Raw genomic sequence first — 12,878 nt, 5'->3', positions numbered from 1 at the left:
AATCCTCATTTCAACCTTATTTTCTTTCAATACAGGTACAATAGGAACTGCCCATTCACTATGTGATATGGGTTCCATCATTTCATCCGCTACTAGCTTATCTAAGGCATCTTCAATCATTTTCTTGTAATAAAAAGGAACTGTGCATGCTTTCATAAACTTTGGGGTAGCATTACCCTTTAAATGAATCTTAGCCAAAACACCAGCAATAGGTTTACTTGAATCTACCAAGTAATTATCTAGCGGCTTTTCTGCACTCACATTAGCAACCTTTATTACTCTAGTACCTTCATCTATTCCAGCCAGATAAATACCTACTTGCTGCATTAAATCTTTACCACACAAATTTGTATTACAAGAATCAACAACATAAAATACCTGAGAAAACCTTTGTGCTATTATAAAGTACAGGAGCTAACGCTTTGCCCAAGACATCAATTTTCATATTATCATAACCTCTTAGCTTTTTATTGCATTGTTCCATATTTAGTTTTAACCTATGTACCCACTCTTTGGTTATAGTAGACACAACAGCGCCACTGTCAATCTCAAATGGAACTACATTCTGATTAATACTGAAATAAAATTCATCAGAATTAAGAGCAAAAATCTTTCCTTTAACCATTAACAATCTATCATCACTGTTGTCTTCATAATCATCAATAGTTTTTACAGCCTTCTTACCTTCAGCCCTACTATTGGAAGCCTTATACCTAGGTTTAACACTACTAGGCCTATGAAGAGACAAATCTTTGTTTGCCTCTCTACACACCCTTTTTAGATGACCTTTCCTTTTACAAATGTTACAAGTCAGATCTTTAAACCAACAGTCTATACTCTCATGAGAAAAACCACAATGCTTACAAGATGACTTTTCTTTTCTCACTGAACTAACCTGTGGCTGTGATTCGTTCCTCTCACCCACAAAAGCTTTTTCCATGTTCAAAATTCTTTCTAAAACTGCACTAGAGGTCATAGCTTGGAGATCAATATTCAAAGCAACTAAATTGGGAAAATATACTTCATTGTCCACTGCCATAAACAACTGATCTCTGACTCTTGAATCGAAATGATTACCAAATTGCAATCTTTTGCTAAAGCCTTGAGGTCAGCATACAAACTATTCACTGTCTCATCCCTCCTATTTTTTTTCTTTGTTGAAAAGCTATTAGGCTACGATGATAAGAAGGTTTCATAATGTAATGTGATTTCAATACAGCTACAAGCATCACAAGTCTTTGTATGGGGTAAATCAGGAGCACACAAATTACCCAGTACACTAAAAACATCAGTTCCAATCGACACTAGCAAAACATTTTTCTTTTTTTTATCTTCCTCAATTCCAGGATTACTAAAATTAGCTTCTAATAAACTAAGCCAAAGATCCAGGGTTATCTGAGAAGAATTAAAAGGATCAATCTTAATCTGAGTAGTCGTCGCCATCGTGAACAAAACTGCAAGATGAAGCAAAACTGTAGGTAGCAGCCTATATGCCAGGTAAGGTAGGGTAAAAACACAATAAATCGAAGCATCAACTAGTACAGCTTGGGGAATTGAAAATCCTCACCCTAGCATAGGCGACCTCTGCCTAACCTCCGCACCATCGCCGTCAATCAACTGGCCTTATGGAAGTGTCCTCAGAGCCGGAGGCTATGCTGAACTTGTCAAAAAGAAACGAGCAGGAAAAGTTACTTACATTACAGATCCAGTTCTTGTAGACCCTGACGCCGGGCCGCTGAGAGACAATGGATTGACTGTCGACCATTTGGTCGAAACAATAAACAATAATATGGCCGGAACAAGGTTTAAATTACAATACAAAACATACAACTTGTATGGATACAGTCTTGATGCCAGCAACCGAAGAAACATGTGATATACAATGTGTGACATTCGTATAAATACAATAAAGTAAAAACGATTAAAAATGCGTGACCTGGCATTTTAGAATCAATTGAGCTTAACAAAATGGGAAGTCACCAAAGAAAAAAGCTACAGACTAATCAATGGCGTTAGTTTATCCTGGCGCCGATACTTCCCAAATACTCCCCAAAAACGAGGGACGCCTGACTAATCCCTTATTGCTGGGACGCTGAAGGGGTCCGCGGCTCCTGAAGATAACGGAGGGGCCTCCCTGTGAGGCTGCTGGTTGCACCCTTCCAAGATTTCATAGCCTGAGGGCTGCTGGAGTGCGGTTGAGAAGGGGTGCATCATCCCATCCCGACAGGAAGAGGCCTTTACCGGTTCTTGGAAACCCAGTCGTTCTTGCCTGGGAGTGCCAGCCGAACGCCTTGCTGTTCCGCTCCAGCATGCGGAAGGGTCCCCAAGGGCTTAGTTAGTGGTGGAAAAGTTCCTCATTGGAAGAATGGGTTATCGTTCAGCTGTGGCATGAAGGTGGTTGCTTTGTCCCGCGTTCGATTCTCCGACCGGCCAATGAAGACGTAGAGGAGCCTCTGCAGTGATGGGGATTGGCGTTCTCGTTACAATGTGGTTCCGGCACCACGAGGGGTTCCCATAGGTTTGTTCAGCTGCGGTAACCCGTTGGTTCTGGGCGGTCCTCAAATAAATCCCAATCCTTCGGACCAGTCCCTAGGTGCAGCGGGCTGTTAATGACTTTAGGGACCTCAGTGATCTGGTTAAACTAAGGTTGTACCTGTGGTGGTGTGTTTTGGTTCCCAAGTTGAGCCAAGACCACCCATGTATCCCATTTTTTTTGATGTGGTCACAAATCCCACGACAAGAAAAGAAATTCCATGAAAATTCCCACGGAAATTACTAATCATTTATTTCTTGTTGGCATTAAACGCACAATCAAAATATCAAAATAATAAAAGAAAATACTGAAAATTTTTGCTTTAAAATCACAAACTCTTATAAAATGAATAAGGGGACATGAATTCAAGGGGATAAACCAAAAAATAGTTTCAAGTAAATTGATTACAATTCTACATACTCAAAAGTGAAAAATATTGAATCAGTGTTTATATTGAATAATATAAACTCTACTTAGCATAAAAAATTGCCAGATTAAGATAGGCCTACAATAAGAATAAAAAAAAGGCTGATAAATTCTTATCCCTTATTTCCATATCATATACCAACTACAAGAACAATTCAATAGCTAGAGCATCATCATCATCATCTTCCTCCTCATCTATCGAGCCTTTAGCAAAAAAGTTTCTAATCATGTCGTGAGGAGGATCAAAATTCTTACATGAGCCATAATGTTGTACCAGGCCACTCCTTGTTGGAGTAATACCTCCACAGACCTGACATGAAAGCGGTTGCGTAACTTAGAATGAAGAATATTCATTTGAGAGAAAACTCTCTCTACAGAGGCATTTGAAAATGGCAAACTTAATAATGCTAGGCGCAAGGCTTGATACATTAGGAAACACTGCTTCTCCTGCCGAGTTTTCCTCTCACTGACTTCTCCCAAAATGAAATAACATTACACAAGCAACTCTCAGGCCATTGCTGAATGCCAATTGCATTCCATTCATATTGTAATTCATCTAAGTCATTAAATGTTGACCCATACTTAGCTGCAACAGGGGCAATAGATTCTTTATCATGGGATGTAGCAATTGATGGATGAAAATTCTTTAACATTAGAAGAATACTTACATTTTCAGGTAAACGCATTTGAACTTGGTTTATGAGTTCAATTACAAAAGATCTGCATCTCTCCTTAACATACTTTATTTGATGATCATTCAAAAAACAATCAGAGGCAAAAATTTGGAACTCATACCCAAAGTTCATAGCTTCACAAGGTAAAACATGGTCCAAGAACTTTAAACTGGGAAGATTTTCATCAGAACATTTTGACAAATACGTTGGATTAACTGCAATATGCATAAGGTTGCGATACATAGAAATAAGATCTTGTGTGATCTTGGTGACATCTGCATTTTGTGACTGGAAAATCTTATTAACTCTAACTATTTCCTTCAAGGTCTTTCTAACAAAAAGAAAATATAGTTTATTTTGATCATCTTTGTAAGCATCAAATAAAGAACTAGTTGTGTGACAATGTTCATTGGAAGCAGACAATTCAAAATGCAGTTTAAGTGCATCCCATTGCTCAATAATTACATTTACTGCTTCTAACCTTACCAGCCAACGTGTAGCAGCCATCCCTGGCACTTTCTTTGGCACACTATTCTCTAACACTTTATAGATATCTCGATACTCTTTCATTCTCTTGGGGCTATTAGAAAACCAAGAATGAGTTTCTCGAACCATAAAATCCAAAATCCTGGGAAGACATTCGGATGACTTACTGGCAGCAAGATGGAGAGAATGACAAACACACTTAAACAAAGTTAATTCTGGATTTTCATCTCTTAATAGTTTAGAAAGGAATGGGTTCGACCAACCATTGAACTAGCACCATCAGTACCTAAACCTATCATTTTCTTTACATCTAAGCCATCTTCAGATAAGCATCTCTTAACAGACTTGTAGAGAGTTTCAGCTTTTGCATTCTCAATTGGTACCAACCTATAAAATGTATCTACCAAGGATCCCTTACTAGAACTAAAATAGCGTATTGTCATAGCTAAACATGATACATTAGCTTCATTGGTGCTTTCATCCACAATTAAGCTAAAAAAATGTTCACCAATATCAGCCCTTAGCATCCCAGCAAGTGATGGGGCAATCACATGTTTCAGCAAACGAGTACATTTTGTACGATGCAATTTTATCTCCTTGAGGACAACCGACTTCTGATCTAATTTGGGTAGAAGTTCCCCTAAGTGATCAACAGACAATATGGATGCATGCTCTGCAATGAAAACTGCCAAACGAAGCTCAGCTACTTTTACAGGATCCTTTTGTACAGGACGCAAGGCATCAGCTACTGATGGCTGGCCTCTGCTCTCACTCCCAGCTCCAGCTGCTTTCATGTTTGTCACATGTTTCTTTCCTAACGAATGTCCAAGAATTGATTTCATGTGGGCTTGAAAAGTATATCCACAAATCCTACATCGTGCTTTAGTTGTGTCTCCAGGCACAGACTGCAGCCAACCTAAAATGAACCAAAGAGCTAATGGTTATATATATATATATATATTGACCCCTATATATATATATATATATATATATATATATATATATATATATATATATATATATATATATATATATATATATATATATGGGATTTATCAAAATAATTAGGCGTAAATCAGCAATCTTCCACTAACAGAACACACTACACATTGGTAAATTAATCCAAATTCCAAAGCTGCTTTCGCATCTGAACCTAAAGTAGGAGCAGGCCATTATAGGCTGAATTCGTTCCATTGCTTTTACATCTTAGTAAAATAGCCTAGCTGTGTACTAGGTACAATCTAATTCATTTTATGTCTGTTTCTAGGTAACTTTATTTGATAATTTACCCTGTAAATCGTTTAAATACCATAAACCCTAAGTTAACTTTTTCACGAATTAAGGTACTAAAAATAATTCCTATCATTATGAAATAACGTATTAGCCTACCTTTGAACCTTTTGTCTGTTTCCTCATCAAATCGGTCTATACTTCTGACCCTACTGTATGTCTTTTGTCACTCATCACTATATTCTTTATTACGACAATCACAAGTAACAAATATAAAAACAGTGAGACAACAACGATGTCTCAGACACCTCTGATACTGGAAGAGACAGGCAGCAAGCTGTCGCAATTAGAATTGCTTGGCCTATCGTCAATACTCGATAACATTCATTCCTGTTCCATACAAGACTATATTAGACTTGTCTCACTCTCGTATCATTACTCTTGGTTTCTATGGCGTTAGGCAAAACTCCAAAGTCAGAACTTGACTTGTCAAAATACTTTTCCCAATGCTTGGTGAAAAAGAATTTTTTTATATCTAGCCTATATATAATTTGATAATGATTTAATATATTCTTATTTCCGTATATAAACAAAAAAGCAGCAATTTTAGGAATTCCACAAAAAATTCCATGAAAATGAGATATTCCCATAAAAATATCCCACAGATTAATATAAATTTTTTTTATCCTGCTGGTCCTCCCATAAAAGTGATAAATTCCCATGAAAATTCCCACAGATTTAAGACAAATTTTGACCTCCCACAACACCTCCCACGTGAGGCCATTTCTCCCACAGATTTGTAAATCTAATCCTCGACCAGCCCTAGAGAGCTGTTAATCAGCTCAGTGATCTGGTTAAACTAAGGTATACTTTTTTTTTCTAACGGATCAAAATTCGATACTAACAAGGAAAGGACCCTGTGTTTGTGGAACCCAGTCACTAGGCAATTCTCCCACCCCTTTGAAGGGTTTCAAGCACATCTGATCACTGCTCCTATCCCATAACATTCCTGACAGAAATCTCAGTGGGCTCTTTAACTCCTATTCGTTGATCAAAGGCTAGGCTATTACTCGCCCACCCTCTCAATGGCATTTTAAGAGGTGCAAAAGAAACGAGCAGGATAAAGTTACTGCTACTTTATTGGTGACCCAGGCGGTTTATATAGCGGCACTGCTGCGGCAGACTGACGTCACGCCATGGAATACAATGAGAACAAGGGTGACCTGAGGTCGATAACAATTAACAATAAATACAGTGAATGAATACACTTTGAGTTATACAAATGGACAGAAATACAATCTGATACCTGAGAAAGAGGAATACATGATATACTAATTGGAGACAGGTAAATAATTATATACACAGTTTAAATGATTGGATCTACATGACCCACCAATCCAGGTGTGCCGAATCGTGGAGGCAAAGAAAACGGGTTGTCACCATAGAAAACCCGCTCAGCGGGGACTTTACAGCATGTTAGCTTCATCTAAAAGCTGTTTATCAGTTAAATAATTATCCCACATTTCTCCCTCAGTAGCATAGGAGGCAATATAATTGTCAACATAAAACGATTTTATTAACTCTGCACTCACGGCTACCCTAAAATGAGTCCGAAGGACTTGTTGAAGGAGGAAAAGACTGGTTGTGATTCCAAATACCACGACCCTGAAAGCAAAGGTAGGCGCTTGTGACGGTGCCTTGTACCTGTAGATCAAGGAGGACTCGATGGAAGACTTTAGATATGTCAGTGGTTAGTATGTAAGGATTTACTCTAAACTTTAACAAAGGTCGTATAACAACTCGACTAAACTGGGACCTGGATACAAGCAATCATTCAAGGAGATTCCTCCCTTCAACTTAGAGGAGGCATTAAACACGATCCTAAGGGAGGGTAGTAGAGCTCTCTTTCTTAACACCAAAATGAGGCATGTAGTAGTGTAAGGAAAGATATTGAGTGACATACTGGCTGGGTGTTGTCTAGTTTATTGGTGGTTCCTTACTGAATGAATGTACAGAATCTTCCAAGTTGTTATTGGCTGGTGCGAGCCGCAATGTAGTTTCTACACACAGACAAGGCAAAACAGAGATTATGTTTTGGACATCTGTGCTTGTCAACAGACAAGCAGATGGCGATTGTGAGAGACATAATAAACGTACAATGATAAAACATATATCAATGGAAAGGCCAGGAAATTCCACATATGAGATTCGAGACAGCAATGGTTAGAGAGAAATAGACAGGAATATTGTATGGTAAGTTGCATTCCTTCAAACGATCGCCGCTGTCGCACGGGAGGGAGAGAGAGAGCGGGATGCTTCATTGTCTTGTTTTGTCTGATGGCTGACTCACATGCACGTGCGCCCGTAGGATCGCCATGCGGTCCCTGACAATAGCCTTCTATTCTCGAGTTGGGGACTTCCTCTATGAACCCCACTTCGAGATAAGTCTGAAGGACTTGCTCGTAAGCAGTTCAGTAGATAGGATCTCGATCAAATCTCATTTCTAAAGTATTTAGTTGCGCAATGGCATTACGATAATTGACACTCAGATGTTGTTCATCATGAAAGGGGAGACTTCCTTGATAACCCTGATCAGTTCGTACTACACTGTCCTTTACTTTCTTAATGGCTACGTTCTCAGAGATGGAAAATTGCTCTTTGGGACTGATACCAATCGTATCAAGTCGTCACCATTCATCGACATCATGGCTCGGTTCTACTGTTCGGCAGACACGCAAGGCTTTCACGGCAGTTGTGTCAACTCCTTTAAGTGCCCTCTGGGGTACCTTCCCATAAGGGAATACCCCTTGATGAGTCACGAAAAGACCGACTCCATCACACTTGTCCATACTAAGGAAGAAGCGATTGAAATAGTCAGCACCAATCAGTATGTTCACATTTTTTAACACATCATTACAAACTTCCTTGTCTGCCATTTTGTACCCTTTTTTTTTGCAAATGATGTCTTATGTTAGCTAGGCCCAAGTTGTAGATGGGCATGTTCACATTGTCATGCACTATCAGTTTTGTCCTTATTACCCTATTTCCCATTTGAACTTTACAAGAAACCAAATCATATTCGCCATCAATAACATTAGAACCAAATGGTGCAATACTAAGGGAGACTTTCTTTATTACTGGTGTGAGGTTCAAGAAATGTCAGAAGTGAAAGATTGATTCTTTATTATTCTCGACAGGTGTTTATAAGACAAAAAGCGGACGGAAAGGTAGCGGGCGACCTGAGGACCCCCGCTGCGTCCATATGAAGGTTGTGTTTGTTAACAGGCATAAAAAGACATATAATGCATTACAGAACATGTAAAAGGCAGGTATATATATCGGTGGACAGGCCGTACAATGATGCATACAATGAGGTACATAAAGAATCTGAAATATCAACAAGTAACATATATGATGTGATTAATGTACGTATGAAGAGAGGAACACAAGAAAGGAGAGGTGATTTGATGCCCTTACAAAATTTAATACTCCCCCCCCCCAAAAGACAATGATTAGAGAAGCAATTATTGGATGAAAATAACATTAATCACGCAGACACTGAGGCAGTCGGAGAGGGCCCCTGCTCCTGGAGAACTGTGGGCGTGGGGTGGAACCAACATCTGGGGTTGGCTCAATGTGTTTCCTGGGCCGCCCCGGACCCTGCTTTGGCGGGGGAGCAGGGAGGTACTGAGGGGGAACTCTGGGGCACCTGCTTCCTCGCATACTTCGCTGTCCAACAGGAATGCCGGCTTCAGCCTATTGATGGTGATCCAGTCTTCTTGCCCATGGATGTAAAGGAGGTATGCCTTGGTAGCCCGCATGATGACTCGGTGGGGCCCCCTGTAGGGCCTGATTAAGGGCGGCCGACGGGCATCCACCCTAACGAAGATGTAGGTGCAGGAGTGTAAGGTGGGTGGGCTGTAGGTGATGGTTCTGTCGGTGAAGGCCTTATGGCAGGGCGTGAACTTCTGTGCGAGTTCCCTCAACCTCGGGAGGGGGGTTGTCAGCGCAGTCGGCCGACAGCGGGAAGAATTCTCCAGGGACAGCCAGTGTCTCCCCATAGTGATGCTGTCCATAGTGATGCTGTCTGGCACTCCGAAATGGCTGATCCAACTGGAGAGGAGGGCCTCTGTGCATGATGCTATTGATGCCCCCTCCATGGGGGTTGCCTCAGGCCAGTGGGTGGAGTGGTCTATGGTCATCAGGAGGTATCTGGCTCCCGATTGCGGAAGGGACCGGATGACGTCGATGTGGATGTCGCCAAAACGCCAACAAGGCTGGGGGAAGTCGCCGACCCCAGACTCTGTGTGCCGGGACTTTTTGCTCGCCTGGCACAGGATGCAGCTCTTTGTCCACTAGCAAACGTCCTAGTTGATGCCATGCCAGACGAACTTGTTAGTCATGAGGTGCACCGTTGTGCACCCTGCTGGATGGGAGAGGCCGTGGACTTTGTCAAACACCTGCTTTCCCCTTGAAACAGGCACTAGGGGGGGTGGGCGGCATGTGCTGGTGTCGCAGAGGAGAGTTGTGTTTGAGCTTGCTAAGGGCACGTCTTCCTATTTAAGAGCCGTCGCTGCCGTCCTGTAGTCTGCCGTCTCTGGGTCCACTGCTTGTTCTCTTGCTAGGTCTTCGTAGTCGATGCCGAGGTGAAGGGAATTGATTTCTACCCTTGACAGGGCATCAGCCACCGGGTTTTTCCTGCCAGGGACGTAGTTGATGGTGCACCCGAATTCGGAGACAGCGGTCAGGTGCCGCTGTTGCCTTGCAGAAAACACATCTCCCGGCTTTGCAAATCCATGCACCAAGGGTTTGTGATCTGTTAGGATTATGAATTCGGTCCCCTCCAGCAGGTACTTGAAGTGTCTCACAGCCTGGTAGATAGCCAGCAGCTCTCTGTTGAAAGGTGCTGCAGCAGGTCTCTGCTGCTGAAAACTTGTGGCTGAAGAAGGCCAAGGTCTGGGGGTGCCGTTCACTAGCTGCTCGAGTACTGCGCTGTGATTATGTTGCTGGCGTCCGTTGTTAACCTGAGGGCAGCGGTGGGGTTGTGGTGAGTTAAGGTAGTGGCACTGTAGAGGGCTCTCTTTGTTGTAATGAATGCCTGCTGCTGTGGAGCCTCCCACGTCAGTGTTTTTGGTTTGCCTTTCAGGATTGACGTCAGGGGGTACATAGTGCTAATGACATCTGGGATGAAATATTGGTAGTAGTTTATTATCCCAAGAAATTCCTGAAGGGCCTTGATGGTTTGTGGTTTCAGGAAGTTCTCTATAGCTTTTACTTTAGAGGCTGTGGGGCGCACTCCTGCTGGGGAAATCTTGTAGGCAAAAGAAGTCTACTTTTTCTTTCTTGAAAATGCACTTGTCAAACCTGACAGCAAGTCCGTTGTCCTGCAGACATTTCAGGATGGTGCGGACGTTGCAAAGGTGTTCCTCTGGATACCTGGAGAAGATGAGAATGTCGTCGACGTAGCAGATGCAGAAAGGCAGATCCCCCAAGATGGTGTCCATCAGGTGCTGGAATGTTGCACCTGCGTTCCTGAGACCGAAAGTGGAATAGGAAAATGTGTAGCTCCCGAAGGGCGTGATAATGGCCCTCTTTGGGACATCGTTGGGATGCACAGGGACTTGGAAGTATGACTTCAGCAGGTCCATCTTGGAGAAAATCTTCACTCCGTGGAGGGCACCTGTCAGGTCTTGCATGTTAGGGAGTGGGTAGTGGTCTGGTGTTGTTAGTAAATTCAAACGCCGATAGTCCTGCCACTCCATGAACCATCGGATTTCGTTACCATGTGGGGGGGAGAAGCCCACAGGCTTGATGCTTTTTTACAGACACCCATCCATTCTATCTCTGAAGGTCCGTTTGGTGTCTTGTAACTTCCGTGGTTACAGTCATCGAAACTTGGCATGGGTTGGTGGGTCCGTCGTGGTGATGTGATGGAAAATGCCGTGCTTTGCTGCAGCCCCAGGTGACTGGCATAGCTCTGGTTTTAATACGTCCGGGAACTCCTGTAGGAGGGACGTGGAGCCGATGGTGGGCATTCCAAGTCCGGTGGAGAGCTGATGGGAGTGGCAGGTTCCTGTGTCGAGGAGGCGTTGTCTTGCGACGTTGACTAGAAGTCCATGGTGTCCTAGGAAATCTGCGCCCAGCAGGGGGAACTTTACATCTGTGATGATGAAAGGCCAATGGTATCTGCATCCCAGAATTGAGATAGTCCGAGTCGTCGTGCCATACGTGAGGATGGGAGTTCTGTTTGCTGCTATGAGGGCGGGTGTCAAGTCAGGTATTTTTTCTTAACCTTCCCTGGATGGCAGGAAGACCGACTGCATTGCCCCTGTATCTACCAGCAGGCGCCGTTCGGAAATTTCAATGAAGAAACCCGCTGGTCAGGGGGAATTGGATTTCGTGGCCACAGCTGTTACTTGTGACAGCTTTTGTCGTCTTTTGTGAAGGAACAGGGAGGCCTGCAGTATCTGGCATTGGTTCCGAACTTTCTGTGGAAGAAGCACCACGCCGGGTTTGACCATGTCCTGTATTCCCTGAGTGGTGTCTTCTTTCTGTAAACAGCGTAGATTTCTCCGTCGTCGTCGTCGTTCTCCTCCATCATGCTGCAGGCTCCCAGGGCGGCAGCTGCAAGGGCAGCGGCGTTTTTCGAGGCCTTGGTGGCCTTGTATATTTTCTGGGCGTCGTCGACTAAGGCGTCCATGTTGAGGGTGTCTGTATCCCTTATCTGGCGCCTAATTTCCTGCAGGAGGCGCCGAAGGAAGATTGCTTTTGTTAAATCTATCGTCCTTCTCCTCCCGTTTTTGTCGTGGCCTGGCAGTGTTACCAACCCCTGTAGTTCACCCCAGGCTTCCCTGGGTGATGCTTCTCCGAGGGGCTGGGATAACAAGTCGAGTGGCACTGCACTCTCTTGGTCATGGGCATGGAGTAAGATTGCATCAGTTTATCTTTCAAGGCCATGTATGTGACCTTGTCCAGTTGCGTGTCGAACCAGGGGGAGATTCTGTTGAACTCCTCTTCTGGGAGTGCCGTCATGGTGATATTGGATTTGATAGCATCGTCTGAGATGTGCGCCACGCAAAAGTGCGTGTCTGCATGCAAGAACCATGATGCCGTGTTTTGCCACAAAAACAGGGGAAGTTTGACCGTGTCTGGCTTTGTTGGTGAGAGAGGCATACAGATGATGCTCGCGGGTTCGCACTGAGGTTCAGCTTCCGACATCTTTACTACTCACAAACCAAAACACGGGAAAATGCACCATATTGAGTCCGTTAATGGTGCTACGAAGTGCCAAAATGTTCCCTTTTTTGGTACTCCATATTTAATCCATTAATGGCACAGTTTCCGCCAGGGAGGGGGCTATCAGAGGCCTAAACTTTATGCCATAGTTAGTTCGCTAAAGGCTCTCTGATGGTAGGCTGCAGTCGTATTTAGTCCGTTAATGGTTGGGCCAAAACCGCGCTACCTGTCCCTTTTCTGGGGTCACCAGTGTGAGGTTCAATGTCAGAAGTGAAAGACTAATCCTTTATTAT

Source organism: Macrobrachium rosenbergii, chromosome 41 (assembly GCF_040412425.1).
Source record: "Macrobrachium rosenbergii isolate ZJJX-2024 chromosome 41, ASM4041242v1, whole genome shotgun sequence".
Classification (NCBI taxonomy): Eukaryota; Metazoa; Arthropoda; class Malacostraca; order Decapoda; family Palaemonidae; genus Macrobrachium; species Macrobrachium rosenbergii.
This window is presented reverse-complemented; position numbering follows the sequence as displayed.